The sequence below is a fragment of the Engystomops pustulosus genome, chromosome 2, assembly GCF_040894005.1.
Source record: "Engystomops pustulosus chromosome 2, aEngPut4.maternal, whole genome shotgun sequence".
In the NCBI taxonomy this organism is placed as follows: Eukaryota; Metazoa; Chordata; class Amphibia; order Anura; family Leptodactylidae; genus Engystomops; species Engystomops pustulosus.
Window position 1 is genome coordinate 52,232,385 of NC_092412.1, and position 12,315 is coordinate 52,244,699.

Here is a 12,315-nt window from a genome sequence, read left to right on the forward strand (position 1 = left end):
ACAAGGTGCTGGAAGCATTCCTCATATTGACATGATGGCATCACACAGTTGCCGCAGATTTGTCGGCTGCACATCCATGATGCGAATCTCCCTTTCCACCACATCCCAAAGATGCTCTATTGGATTGAGATCTGGTGACTGCCAGTACAGTGAACTCATTGTCATGTTCAAGAAACCAGTCTGAGATGATTCCAGCTTTATGACATGGCGCATTATCCTGCTGAAAGTAGCCATCAGATGTTGGGTACATTGTGGTCATAAAGGGATGGACATGGTCAGCAACAATACTCAGGTAGGCTGTGGCGTTGCAACGATGCTCAATTGGTACCAAGGGGCCCAAAGAGTGCCAAGAAAATATTCCCCACATCATGACACCACCACCACCAGCCTGAACCATTGATACAAGGCAGGATGGATCCATGCTTTCATGTTGTTGACGCCAAATTCTGACCCTACCATCCGAATGTCGCAGCAGAAATCGAGACTCATCAGACCAGGCAACGTTTTTTCAATCTTCTACTGTCCAATTTCGATGAGCTTGTGCAAATTGTATTCTCAGTTTCCTGTTCTTAGCTGAAAGGAGTGGTCTTCTGCTGCTGTAGCCCATCTGCCTCAAAATTCAATGTACTGTGCGTTCAGAGATGCTCTTCTGCCTACCTTTGTTGTAACGGGTGGCGATTTGAGTCACTGTTGCCTTTCTATCAGCTCGAACCAGTCTGCCCATTCTCCTCTGACCTCTGGCATCAACAAGGCATTTCCGCCCACAGAACTGCCACTCACTGGATGTTTTTTCTTTTTCGGACCATTCTCTGTAAACCCTAGAGATGGTTGTGCGTGAAAATCCCAGTAGATCAGCAGTTTCTGAAATACTCAGACCAGCCCTTCTGGCACCAACAACCATGCCACGTTCAAAGGCACTCAAATCACCTTTCTTCCCCATACTGATGCTCGGTTTGAACTGCAGGAGATTGTCTTGACCATGTCTACATGCCTAAATGCACTGAGTTGACGTCATGTGATTGGTTGATTAGAAATTAAGTGTTAACGAGCAGTTGGACAGGTGTACCTAATAAAGTGGCCGGTGAGTGTATAAGCGGATTGGCAACTTTACCTCATGTTTCTTTTTATGTGTGTAAGTTTGGGGGGTCAGTAGTCTACTAATAGTCTACTAATAGTTCTGCTCCGCTTTCTTGATATGTAAAGTGACGCCTCGTGTCTTTTACCTCATCTGCCAGACATTCCTAAAAAAGTTTGCAGATGATGATATAGATCATGTGATCTATATCTGTCTACGACCAACCTCTATGCCAAGACCTTAATCTTATATTTATAAATACTGTCATAAGGTCCTGGCCGGGGAAATTGTTCATGAACGAATAGAGATCACATGACCCTCCATCTGCAGCCATTTTATGGACAGGAATGTCTGGCTGATGAGGTAAAAGACTTTACATATCAAGAAACAATACAGAACTATTAACAGATGTATATTGGTAAATATCTAATATCTTGCCCCTACACTTACACACAAACTACAAAAAACATGAGGTAAAGTGGCCAATCCCTTTTAGGTAAAAGCATTATCCTACAAATTGCTGAAACTGGCCATTTGTCTTGACCTTGATTTGTGCCAAACTAACAGGGACACAATGGGGCACATTTACTTACCCAGGCCCAGCGATCACCGATCCAGAATGTCTGATGAGGATGAACTCTGCCACGATTCACTAAGATCCTGCGCCCGATATCCTGCATGTGTAGTTATCTCACTCAGGTCCGCCGGAGTTCACCTTCTTCTTCCTGGTGCATGTAAGTGCTGCGCGTAGTCCGAATCTGTCGGATCGTCCGTAGGCCCGCCCCCCGATTTCTGTGAAACCTGCCACGATTGCATGTGACATAATTCCGGCACGATCCCCGAAAAGTCGGGAAACCTGGCGAAAATGCTTAGTAAATAAGCCCCAATATTTTTTAGACCATTTATTTTTTTCAGAAAGTGAATGCAACAAACCAGCAGGCTATGAGTCAGACTGTTCTTAAGAATTTCTGTTCAGGATTATTTCTCATGCACCTGACTCATGTAAATGGGACAGAAAAAACTGATTTCCTTTATCAATGACCCTTATCTTGATCTTTAGAAATGAATAGATATTTGGTTAACCTCCAGCTCAGATGTCCTTATTATGTGGGTTTTTTTAATCTTTTATTTTGTTCTCCTCCCATAATTTCTAAACAGGCCACATCTTCTCTTTTTGCATGGTAACGGCATTGTACAGTATGCATTGGTTGTACATTGGGTGTAAGAACAGCCAGGCATGTTGGATTTATTTTCAGAAACAATTCCTCACCTGTTTGTGTCTAGTTATACACCTAGACTCCACTAGGGTGAGTGAGGCTAAGCTGCAATACCACACACAACCTGTGGAAAGATGCAGCGCTGTTTTTGGAAGGTAGCAGTTGCCATCAGTTTTTTTTTACCGCAAATCAGCTCTAATAGTAAACCTGATACAGTGATGCTGATAGGAGCATAAAAACCTGATGACAACTGATAAAATGGGACATGGGACATGGGACTATAGAACTGATTGCATAATTCACAACCTTAAAATTAATAGAATTAACACAACGACTTTATTGAGTATTGGCCGTTGTGCTTTATTAAGGAAAAAAAATACATTAATTTAGAACACACTTTAATTGTTTAATTATTTTCAAAACTCAAATATAAACCAACACCTTGAAACTTTGATATTGTGAGCTCAGCATGGTAACGCCGTACTCAAGCTCTGTCTATTGAATGAATATATAAAATCAACTCACCCAAACCATTGGGCTGGGTGACCCAATCCCTCTTAGGCCTCATGTACATGACCGCCTGGGGGACGTAGAAAGCTATGGTACCAGGGCTCAGCGCCGAGCTGTAGCTGCAAAAAGATAGGGCCTGCTGTATTTTTGGCTACTATTTACTATGGAGAGGGGCGGGAGTGGGCAGCGCTCACCTCCTCCTCTTCCCCACGCCGACGTATGCCACCGAGCTTCGGCTGGGCTGGTATACGTTTGTGTGCATGAGGCCTAATAAAGCATGCAACAGGGGGTGATGGGAAGGGAAAATACATATTAGGGGGGAGCGCAGGGCTTCACACTACTGGCAGCTGGGTATCAGTGGCTCACTTCCAGTTGCTCACTTCCAATCCAAAGCTTCTCTTGTTGCATAGCATCCAGATCACTGGACAGATGACACCTAAAAATAAAAAAGATGTTAGGACAAAACACCTCAGGGAAAATAACCAATCAGGACTCAGTAACATCTTTTACAGCTCACAGGATGCTGATAGAACCAAAGTTCATGCACGGTTCACTAGTCCCATGCGCTCCCATTGTGTATAATGGCCACAGGAGTTTCCATATAGAACTTCTTTTACGTGTTCTGGGTTCAGTACTGGCAACATAATACACATGTCTAGTGCATTTCTGCACATGTTAGACTCAGTCCACGTCTTTGTTAGTTCTTTAGTTATTTCCTTTAGTTATTTTGAGCCAAAACCAGGAGCGGTTGAACACACAAAACAAGTGCGAGTCTTCCCAGCAACTACACAGAGATGTGGTATGATGGAAATACTTATGCCTGGTTTTAGCTCACAATAAATAATGAGGATAACTAAAGAACTAATGGAGACGTGAACGGAGCCTCAGGGTCATACCTGCTACCTAAAGCTTTGATGCGGCAGAAGACAACAGCATTATAAACAGCGTATAGTTGGTGGGGGGTGGGTATACACTTTATATGGTTTCCCAGCAGATCCATGTCATTCCTCTGTAGGTGACTTTAAAGGTCGCAGCCCTGGTCACTACAATAACAGCGTCTAGCATGGTCCCTTCTGGCAGCGAGTCATGTTGCTAGGCAGAGACCCAAACTCATTCACTAACTATTCATTAGAGAGTCTAGAGGAATTCCTAATGAATAATCACAACAGGAAAGAGGATTCCTTCTTTCAGGATTTCATGTTTTTCTGTTTCTCAACAAAATGGTCTGTAATGGACGGTATGTAACTTATTTATACACTTTCTGTATTTCAAAGGTAGATAGGAAAATCTTCATATTATTTTATGTCCTCACAAAATACAGGCACATTACGGGGCCTTATACGTAGCCCTAGAAACTATTGTCTGACATAGGACCAGGGCATTCCAAAGAAGCAGGTTTGTCATGTAAGGCCAAGGTGGATTTCCTAAATGTGTAGCAGGAGGGTCATGGCAAGAAACTGGCGCAAGGACGTGTATAATGTAGTCAACATTATGAAAACAGACTACTGGGACAAAGACAACAAAAAGTTTATGGCTATAGATGAGCGAAATGATTTGTAGATTCAGCAAATGCCTTTGCTCAGGCACCAAATCAAATCTGAATCTATTCAGATGAATATTTCAAGATGTCTTTGATTCTACAGATGAGGGAGAGGGGATGGGAAATCAGGGGAAATGAAAAAAAAAATCCTTAATAGAATTATAAAATAAGATTGGAGTTTTTTTAGGAAAAAAAAACTTTATCTTTGTTTTAGAGGACTCAAGGGTGTTATGTACCAATTTCCAGGACAAGTGGAGCAACATCACTTTAGACTTATTCTATTTGAACCTGAATTTTCCAAAAACTTTGACAAATAATACTGGAGCAGATAAAAATACTGGAAACCCCATAGCAGACTAACAATCCTGAAGAACCCCAGAAAATTACTAATACTGAAGACCCCCAGAGCATAAAGCAATTAATATTGGAGACGCCCTGATAGAAATACTAGAGACCCCCGAGAGCATGCCAAAAAACAAATCCTCTTCTTTCCTGGCTCCTCTTTCCTGTTCCTCACTGCGCTGGCATTAGGATCCAGAGCAGAGCTAAGGACCCGGGAGTATTACCGTACAGCTGACAAGTACTTACCACTCCTAGGTCCTGTCCTGTTTATGGTGCCGCTCTGCAATTTATCCTTACACAAAAGCATACAACCCCCATCAGTAAATAAGGACAAAGAGCAGCAGGAAAGAACCTGCGAACGGTGAGGACATCTAACTTTTACTCACCTTGACAGGCCACATGTGAATTATGCTTCCCTCTTCTAGGCTTTTAGTTGAGATGAATATGTGCTTCACTTTATGTACATCTAGTGAATCTTGTCTTCTACAAAGGAATAAGGAAAGGAATGCCTGCATTTATCTCAGCACTGCTAGAGTAAACAGGAAAACAGGACTGTGGAATCGGAGTTATGGAGTCAAGATCGGTGACCATTTTGAAGGAGCCGGAGTTGGAGTGGAAGTAAGGGAAATTGAGGAGTCTTAGTTGGAGTCAGAAGTTTAGCTTACCGACCCCACAGCACTGCCTTCATCACCAAACCTCGGGCTGAAAATGGTGTTATATTCAGATGCCATTTAACCATCGACTAAAACCGTACAAAGAGGCTTTTAGGTTCATCACTATCTGTGTATTTTTACTTATCACTTGTTGACCCTTCGGCTGACCTCATGTTTACTTTCACTCATTTTCTTCACTTATTTATTTTCACTTTCATTTTACCTGCAAATTGTTCAAAATGTATAAAAAAATTCTACATTTTATATAGCATCAGTATTGAAGCTGTTCAAGAACTTCGACCTCTCTTTTGTCTTGAACATTCACTTCTACAATCTATCCTTATTGCAGCACCTAGACTTATTGATCCAGACACTACCGGATGCCTTCACTCATCATTTACTCTGTAAATCTCCTCTGCTCTCAGACATACAGACAAGTTCAGACTAAATTTAGGTCCAGTGATGGTCAACTTCCTTAGAGTCTCCTTTAAGGGAGTCTAACAATTCCTAACTTAGAGAAAATTTTGTTTAATCTGTATGCCAAAAAGCTTTTTGGGGGACCAAGGAGCTCATTTGTGTAAAGATAAAAACTGAATTTTATCTAAAATGGCAAATCACTAGGAAACAGAAAATATAGGTATGGAAAGCGATATAGTGATCTCTACCATGCTATTTACTTGTAAGGGAGTTGGGTAGTGGAAGACTCACTTTAGAGGAAAACTACCATCAGAAATCTACCTATTAACGTAGATCTGATAGGCTTAACCCACTAAGCCCTATCTATCTTCACCTATAGCTGCGCCCGTCGGCACTGAAGTCGGAGTTACTGTGCATGGGCAGAGCTCCAATGGAGTTGCGAACATCGGGAGCAATGTTAAGAGTGTATAGTGAATGCAAAGGTAGGTGGAATCGAAGAGGCTACTGGGGCATAGAGTAGCCTTTACTCCCACTGCCCGGAGAGTCTACTCCATGCCCCAGTAGCCTCTCCAGAAAATGTCCATATTAGGTAGTTAAAGTTTAGCTTATCTTAGAAAGAATTAAAGGATTAGGTAAAGATAGATTAGGGCTTAGTAGGTTAATAGGAACCTACCATCAGATCTATCTTTATAGGTAGGTTTCCTTTAAAGATTGCACAGTGGTACTAGGTATGTCATTGAAACTGGTTGAACACACTGTTTTAGTGTCTTTGACTTCAAGATCCAGAATTCTGGTTCCGGTACCAGTACTTTGGTTGCTCATTTTTGAAACGACTTGACCAGAATTTGCAAGTATTAAAAAATCATCAGTTGCAGAGCCAGCTCTCATTCAGTAATGTGCTTTGAACTGTGTGGCCTTCAGCTTGGTTATGTATTCTCTGTCTTGCAAAAATGTCTAAACTGAGTGTTTTAGAAGTTTGGAGAAGTATTCACTTTCAGTTCAAAGAAAAAAATCCCAGGATTTACAGTAACTATGGAGAGTCCCTGAGGCAGGAAACCAGGACAGACGTGGATGCATGTAGATGGGGATTTTCTGCGGAATGAACACGGTGGCCGGGCACAAAATATAGACACATTACTGTACTGGATACTCTTTCACCCCTGCCCTGCTCTGTGAACATTTCATCACAATCTTTGTACTTTTTCTAATCAATTAGTCGACCTCAAGCCTACTTTCACTCATGACCTCCATTATATTTATTTTTACTTTCATTTTACCTACAAAGTTTTCATAATTTATAAAGAATACATTTTATAGAGTGTCAGTATATTCTTCATTGTTGTACAATTGTCGGGCGGCACGGTGGCTGAGTGAGTAGCACATCTGCCTTGCAGCACTGGGGTCCTGGGTTCGAATCCACCCAGGTCAACATCTGCAAAGAGTTTGTATGTTCTCTCCGTGTTTGCGTGGGTTTCCTCCGGGTACTCCGGTTTCCTCCCACACTTCAAAACATACTGTTAGGTTGTTTAGATTGTGAGCCCCATGGGGACAGGGACCAATTTGACATGCCTGTGCAGCGCTGCGTAATCTGTGTGCGCTATATATAAATAAAGAATTATTATTATTATTATTATTACAATTAAGGAAGTAAGGTTACAATGGGACACTTCCTCCCAGAACCTGATCCCATCTCCTCCCATAGACTATGAATAAAGAGGCAATGAGCTTTAACCCCTTCCCGCTCAGTGTTCGATATATCGGACGTGAGCGCTTTTTGTGTTTCTGCTCACGACAGGGTGACGAGTGTTAGGGGTGGGTGGGGATCCTGACATCACAGGACCAATTTCATCATGTCATGACAGATCATGTCATTATATACGTAAGTCAGGACAGATCCCATCATTCTCCAACGCCACCATTTTGCATTTGGTGGTGTTGGAGAGATATGTGGGATCTAGCCTGTAGACAGTGTTGCACAATCACTATTCACCCCCCCCCCCTCCCACTGTCTGTTTTTCCTTGCATTATTCCCAGCACCATCTGTTTTTCCTTGTGTTATGTCCCCCCATTGGCCGTTTCCCTTCCTCCCAACCACACTTCTAAGTGCGTTGTGAAAGTAGAAGGAGGAGTAGTGCACAGGGTGTGTGGAGGAGATATTAGTGCACGCGTGTGTGGAGGATGTAGTAGTGCACGGCGTATGTGGAAGATGTAGTAGTGCACGGGGTATGCGGAAGATGTAGTAGTGCACGTGTGTGTGGAGGAGGTAATAGTGCACACACAGATCCCCTTTAATGTAATGTCCACAGCAGAGCCCTCTTTTCTTGAAGTGTCCACAGCAGAGTCCCCCATCGCTAATGAAATGTCTACACCAGAGGCCTCTTTAATTAAATGTCCACAGCAGAGCCCCCCTTTAGTATAATGCCAACAGCAGAGCTCTCCTTTAATGAAATGATCACAGCAGAGCCCCTCTAAATGTAGTGTCCACATTAGAGCCCCCATTAATGAAATGATCACAGCAGAGTTCCCCATTGATGTAATGTCCACAGTAGAGCCCCCCCCCTTAATGTAATGTCCACAGCAGAGCCCCCTTAAAAAAACAACTCTATACTTCCCTCCGGCTTCTTCTCGCCGCACCTCCGACTTCTTCTCTGCAGATGCGCAGACACAATGGGGCAGATTTATCAAGTGTCTGAAAGTCAGAATATTTCTAGTTGCCCATGGCAACCAATCACAGCTCAGCTTTCATTTTACCAGTGCTCATGAATATTTTAAAGGGGAGCTGTGATAGGTTGCCATGGGCAACGAGAAATATTCTGACTTTCAGACACTTGATAAATCTGCCCCAATGACGCCACGTGGCAGCGACGCCACATGCCATTATAGAGTGTGCACACTCTATCATATCTCTATCTATTGTACGTCTTTTATTCACATATAAAAGTGATATTCCCTATATTATAGAAATAAAGATATAACATTACTGGTAATCAATTAGGTTATTAGGTATTAGGTAATTATTAGGTATTTAGGTCCCTTCAGAACTAAGTCAAGATTTGGCAAAGCAAAGAGTTTTATGGAAATTTAGTCTGTAAATGCTGCATATTCCAAAGGTCATCCAGATTTATAATAAACTGGTAATAACTGGAAATACTTGACCAATTGTTGTTAAATGTCATGACTGAAAAAACTACTGGACCAAGAAACAAACCAATAATTATTTCAAGTAACTTTGATACATTGTGCAATAGATTTTCATTAGTCTATAACTCTTCACATCCATTAATAGGTTCTACTCCCTAATTCCAATTCTTCTGCATTCTTCCTTTTAGCCAGAATCCATCCACCAATGATTTCTGTTTCAGCACCCACCATTCTTATTTGGCTTAATGCTGTATAGTAGGTGGTGCCTGGTTGGGGTACAAGACTGCCCACATGGCAGTATAGAGCCTAATCAGCATAGTGGGGCACATTTACAAAAAACAGGGTAAACTGCACAATGTGTATAGTGCAGGAGGTATCAGATTCGTAATTTCTGGCACACGTTTCATATGAATCTGGTGCCCTCTGCACTGCCCTAACAGAGAGCACCACTTTTTTTTTTTTGCTGCACCTTTAGAATAGGGCGTGCAACACAATTCTGTCGGACTTTGCATGATAAATGTGGTGTACGGTCAGACTGAGCACCAAAACGCCACATTCAGTGCAGAAATTTGTGTGACATGAAGAATAGTGCAGCCGCGTGCGACACATCCTTTAGTAGATGTACCCCATCTTCTCAGGAATAGTGAGGGCTAGAGAAAAAATTCCAACCGCGAATTAGTGGTGGAAGCTCATTAAATTATGATAAGATTTGCAGTCTATGCTTTAGTTAATGACGTCTAAAATTTCTCCAAAACCAATAGTCCCTCTAGCAATATGGGATGTTAGGCCAAGTATCGCTATTTCCCTTTAAGGAGGAGTAAATAATTCAGAATTTTTGAACACTGTAATACAATCTGTTGTTAGTAATAAAGAGGTCAAGATAGCCCATAAGAATAGTGACCATTTGGTCTTATTATGATTCGGTCTGCATGATCTTATTTGAAGATCATGAGTAGGGAGGGTTGTCCAAACATATTGGGCAGCCCCAATGTTTGATACCCTTTACCCTTCCTACTTGTAAGTGTATGTCCAAAAAATGCACTGCAACATGATTGTATAGAAGGTAGGAACTGATGTGCACTGCAATAACACCCAGGGCACATGCCCCTCCAACTTCCTCCTTGTTACACCCCATGGTAAATGAAACACACCCTGAAATGGCGCTCAGACCAGCCAAGTGACAAAGGGCATAGATGTTATCAGTGTGTGTTTGGGGTGGGGTGCAAACTCCCTGCTATGGAGAATAAAAATCAAATCTAAGTTGATACGGCTGGGAGGGGAACCTGGAATATAATCAACGTACAAGGTGGTTAAGGTGATGTAACTCTTTAAGCTGTTGATAGTAGAGATGGTCTAACAGATTCTACATTGCTAAATGTTGTCCAGGATGTTTACAATAACAATGATAACCAAAATTACCATAAAATATAAACATTACCCAACCTATAATCTTATGCTGCTCCAGCACCACTGATCCGGTTCTCCCCACCAGTCTTTGTTAATAACTAGATTGTACCTACCACAGCACTCAGCACTGATATTATGTACAGACAAGACTATTGAGGCCAGTGATTGGCACTATGATGTACAAACAGACCAACAGGAGCCACAGGGTTAAAAAGATGCCTTCAACTCAGACGGAAAACCTTATTTGTTTAAAAGCATCAACAGCCCTAATTAGACAAGTTTCTAACTAGGAATTATAGTCCCTGTCCTGACAATGATTGATAATAATGTGATAACACTCATAACCCAGAGCAACTTCCAATGAATTATCACTCACATGGACTTATATGGTATTCGGATGAATGATGTTTTGTGAGAAGACACTGGCTGAACCGTGATCATTTAAGGTAGTCATGAATAATCCTAAAATACACGGGAGGGGCTGCTGTGCTTAGTAGGGGCTCCTGATTTTGTTAACCAAACATATAACTAGATCAGAGCAGACAGACAAATCAGAAAAGAGTAGGACAGATATAGAGGGATCAGGTTGGTAGACAATGATGGGGGCAGGAGTATGCTCAATAACCCTTGTGTTACAGCTATAAAATAACATAAATAATCACCTTGAAACATGTTCTGCAACTCCTAAAACCAGGGTGATTGGTAAAACGCACAAAATAGAGACAAATTTTGAACTGTGTTATAGAATGGGCCAAATACAGTGAATACAGAAAGTATTCAGACCCCTTTAAATTTTTCACTCTTTGTTTCATTGCAAATTGCCAATTGGTAGGATCAAAAAACTTCTTTCTTTGCTCATTTATGTACACTCTGCCCCCATCTTAAAAGAAAACAAACAGAAATGTAGATATTAGAGATGAGCGAGCACTAAAATGCTCGGGTGCTCGTTATTCGAGACAAACTTTTCCAGATGCTCGAGTGCTCGTCTCGAATAACGAGCCCCATTGAAGTCAATGGGAGACCCGAGCATTTTTTTTAATAAAACTGAACAGTAAAAGAACAGTGCAAAAAAAAAAATTCCAGATGTTTGCAGATGTATTACTTGTAAGAACACATTGAAATAACACTATTCTTCACTTTGCAGGTGTTCGCGCGTGTCTCCCGCTAAGTTAGGAGATGCGCACGAACATCTGGAATGTGAAGAATAGTGTTATTTCAATGTGTTCTGCACTTAAATGCTCCTGTGTTCACTGTTTTTAATGTTTTAATTCTATTCTTCACATTGCAGGTGTGCGCGCATGTCTCCCGATAGGTTCGGAGATACGCGCGCACAGCTGCAAAGTGAAGAATAGAATTAAAACATTAAAAACAGTGAATACAGGAGCATTTAAGTGCAGAACACATTGAAAGAACACTATTCTTCACATTCCAGATGTTCCGAACATCTCCTAACTTAGCGGGAGACACGGGCGAACACCTGGAAAGTGAAGAATAGTGTTATTTCAATGTGTTCTTACAAGTAAAACATCTGCAAACATGTGTAATATTTTTTTTTTACAATAAAAATACTTTTATTCAATTTATTTTATTAATTTACTGCTCGATCTCGAGCCGGCGAGATACTCGTCCGAGTAACGAGCCGGTCCGAGTATGCTAATACTCGACCGAGCAGTATACTCGGACGAGTATACTCGCTCATCTCTAGTAGATATTTGTTTCTAATTTATTAAACAAGAAAAACTGAAATATCACATGGACATATTTATTCAGACTCTTTGTTGTAACACTTATATTTAACTCACACGCTGTCCATTTCCTTCTGATGCTCCTATAGATGGTTCTACTCCTTCTATGGAGTCCAGCTGTGATTAATTAAACTTATTGGTTTGTACTTGACTTGATTAGTAAAGACACACACCTGTCTATATAAGCCCTCACAGCTCCCAGGGCATGTCAGAGCACATGAGAATAATGAGGGACAGGGCGACTGGTTGCAACTGAAGTTGAATGCAG

The 12,315-nt window shown here is 41.5% G+C and overlaps 1 long non-coding RNA gene across 1 annotated transcript in view; it reads right to left on the reverse strand.

Annotated features, from left to right (window-relative positions):
* Positions 1-2,735: 2,735 nt before the first annotated feature.
* The window catches only part of LOC140116485 (uncharacterized), a 34,746-nt gene continuing 25,166 nt past the window's right edge, over positions 2,736-12,315 (reverse strand). The window contains exons 2-3 of the long non-coding RNA XR_011852774.1: positions 5,071-5,167; positions 2,736-3,238 (exon numbers count right to left, since the gene is read on the reverse strand). This is a non-coding gene — a long non-coding RNA (uncharacterized lncRNA). The remainder of the gene's footprint in view (positions 3,239-5,070; positions 5,168-12,315) is intronic.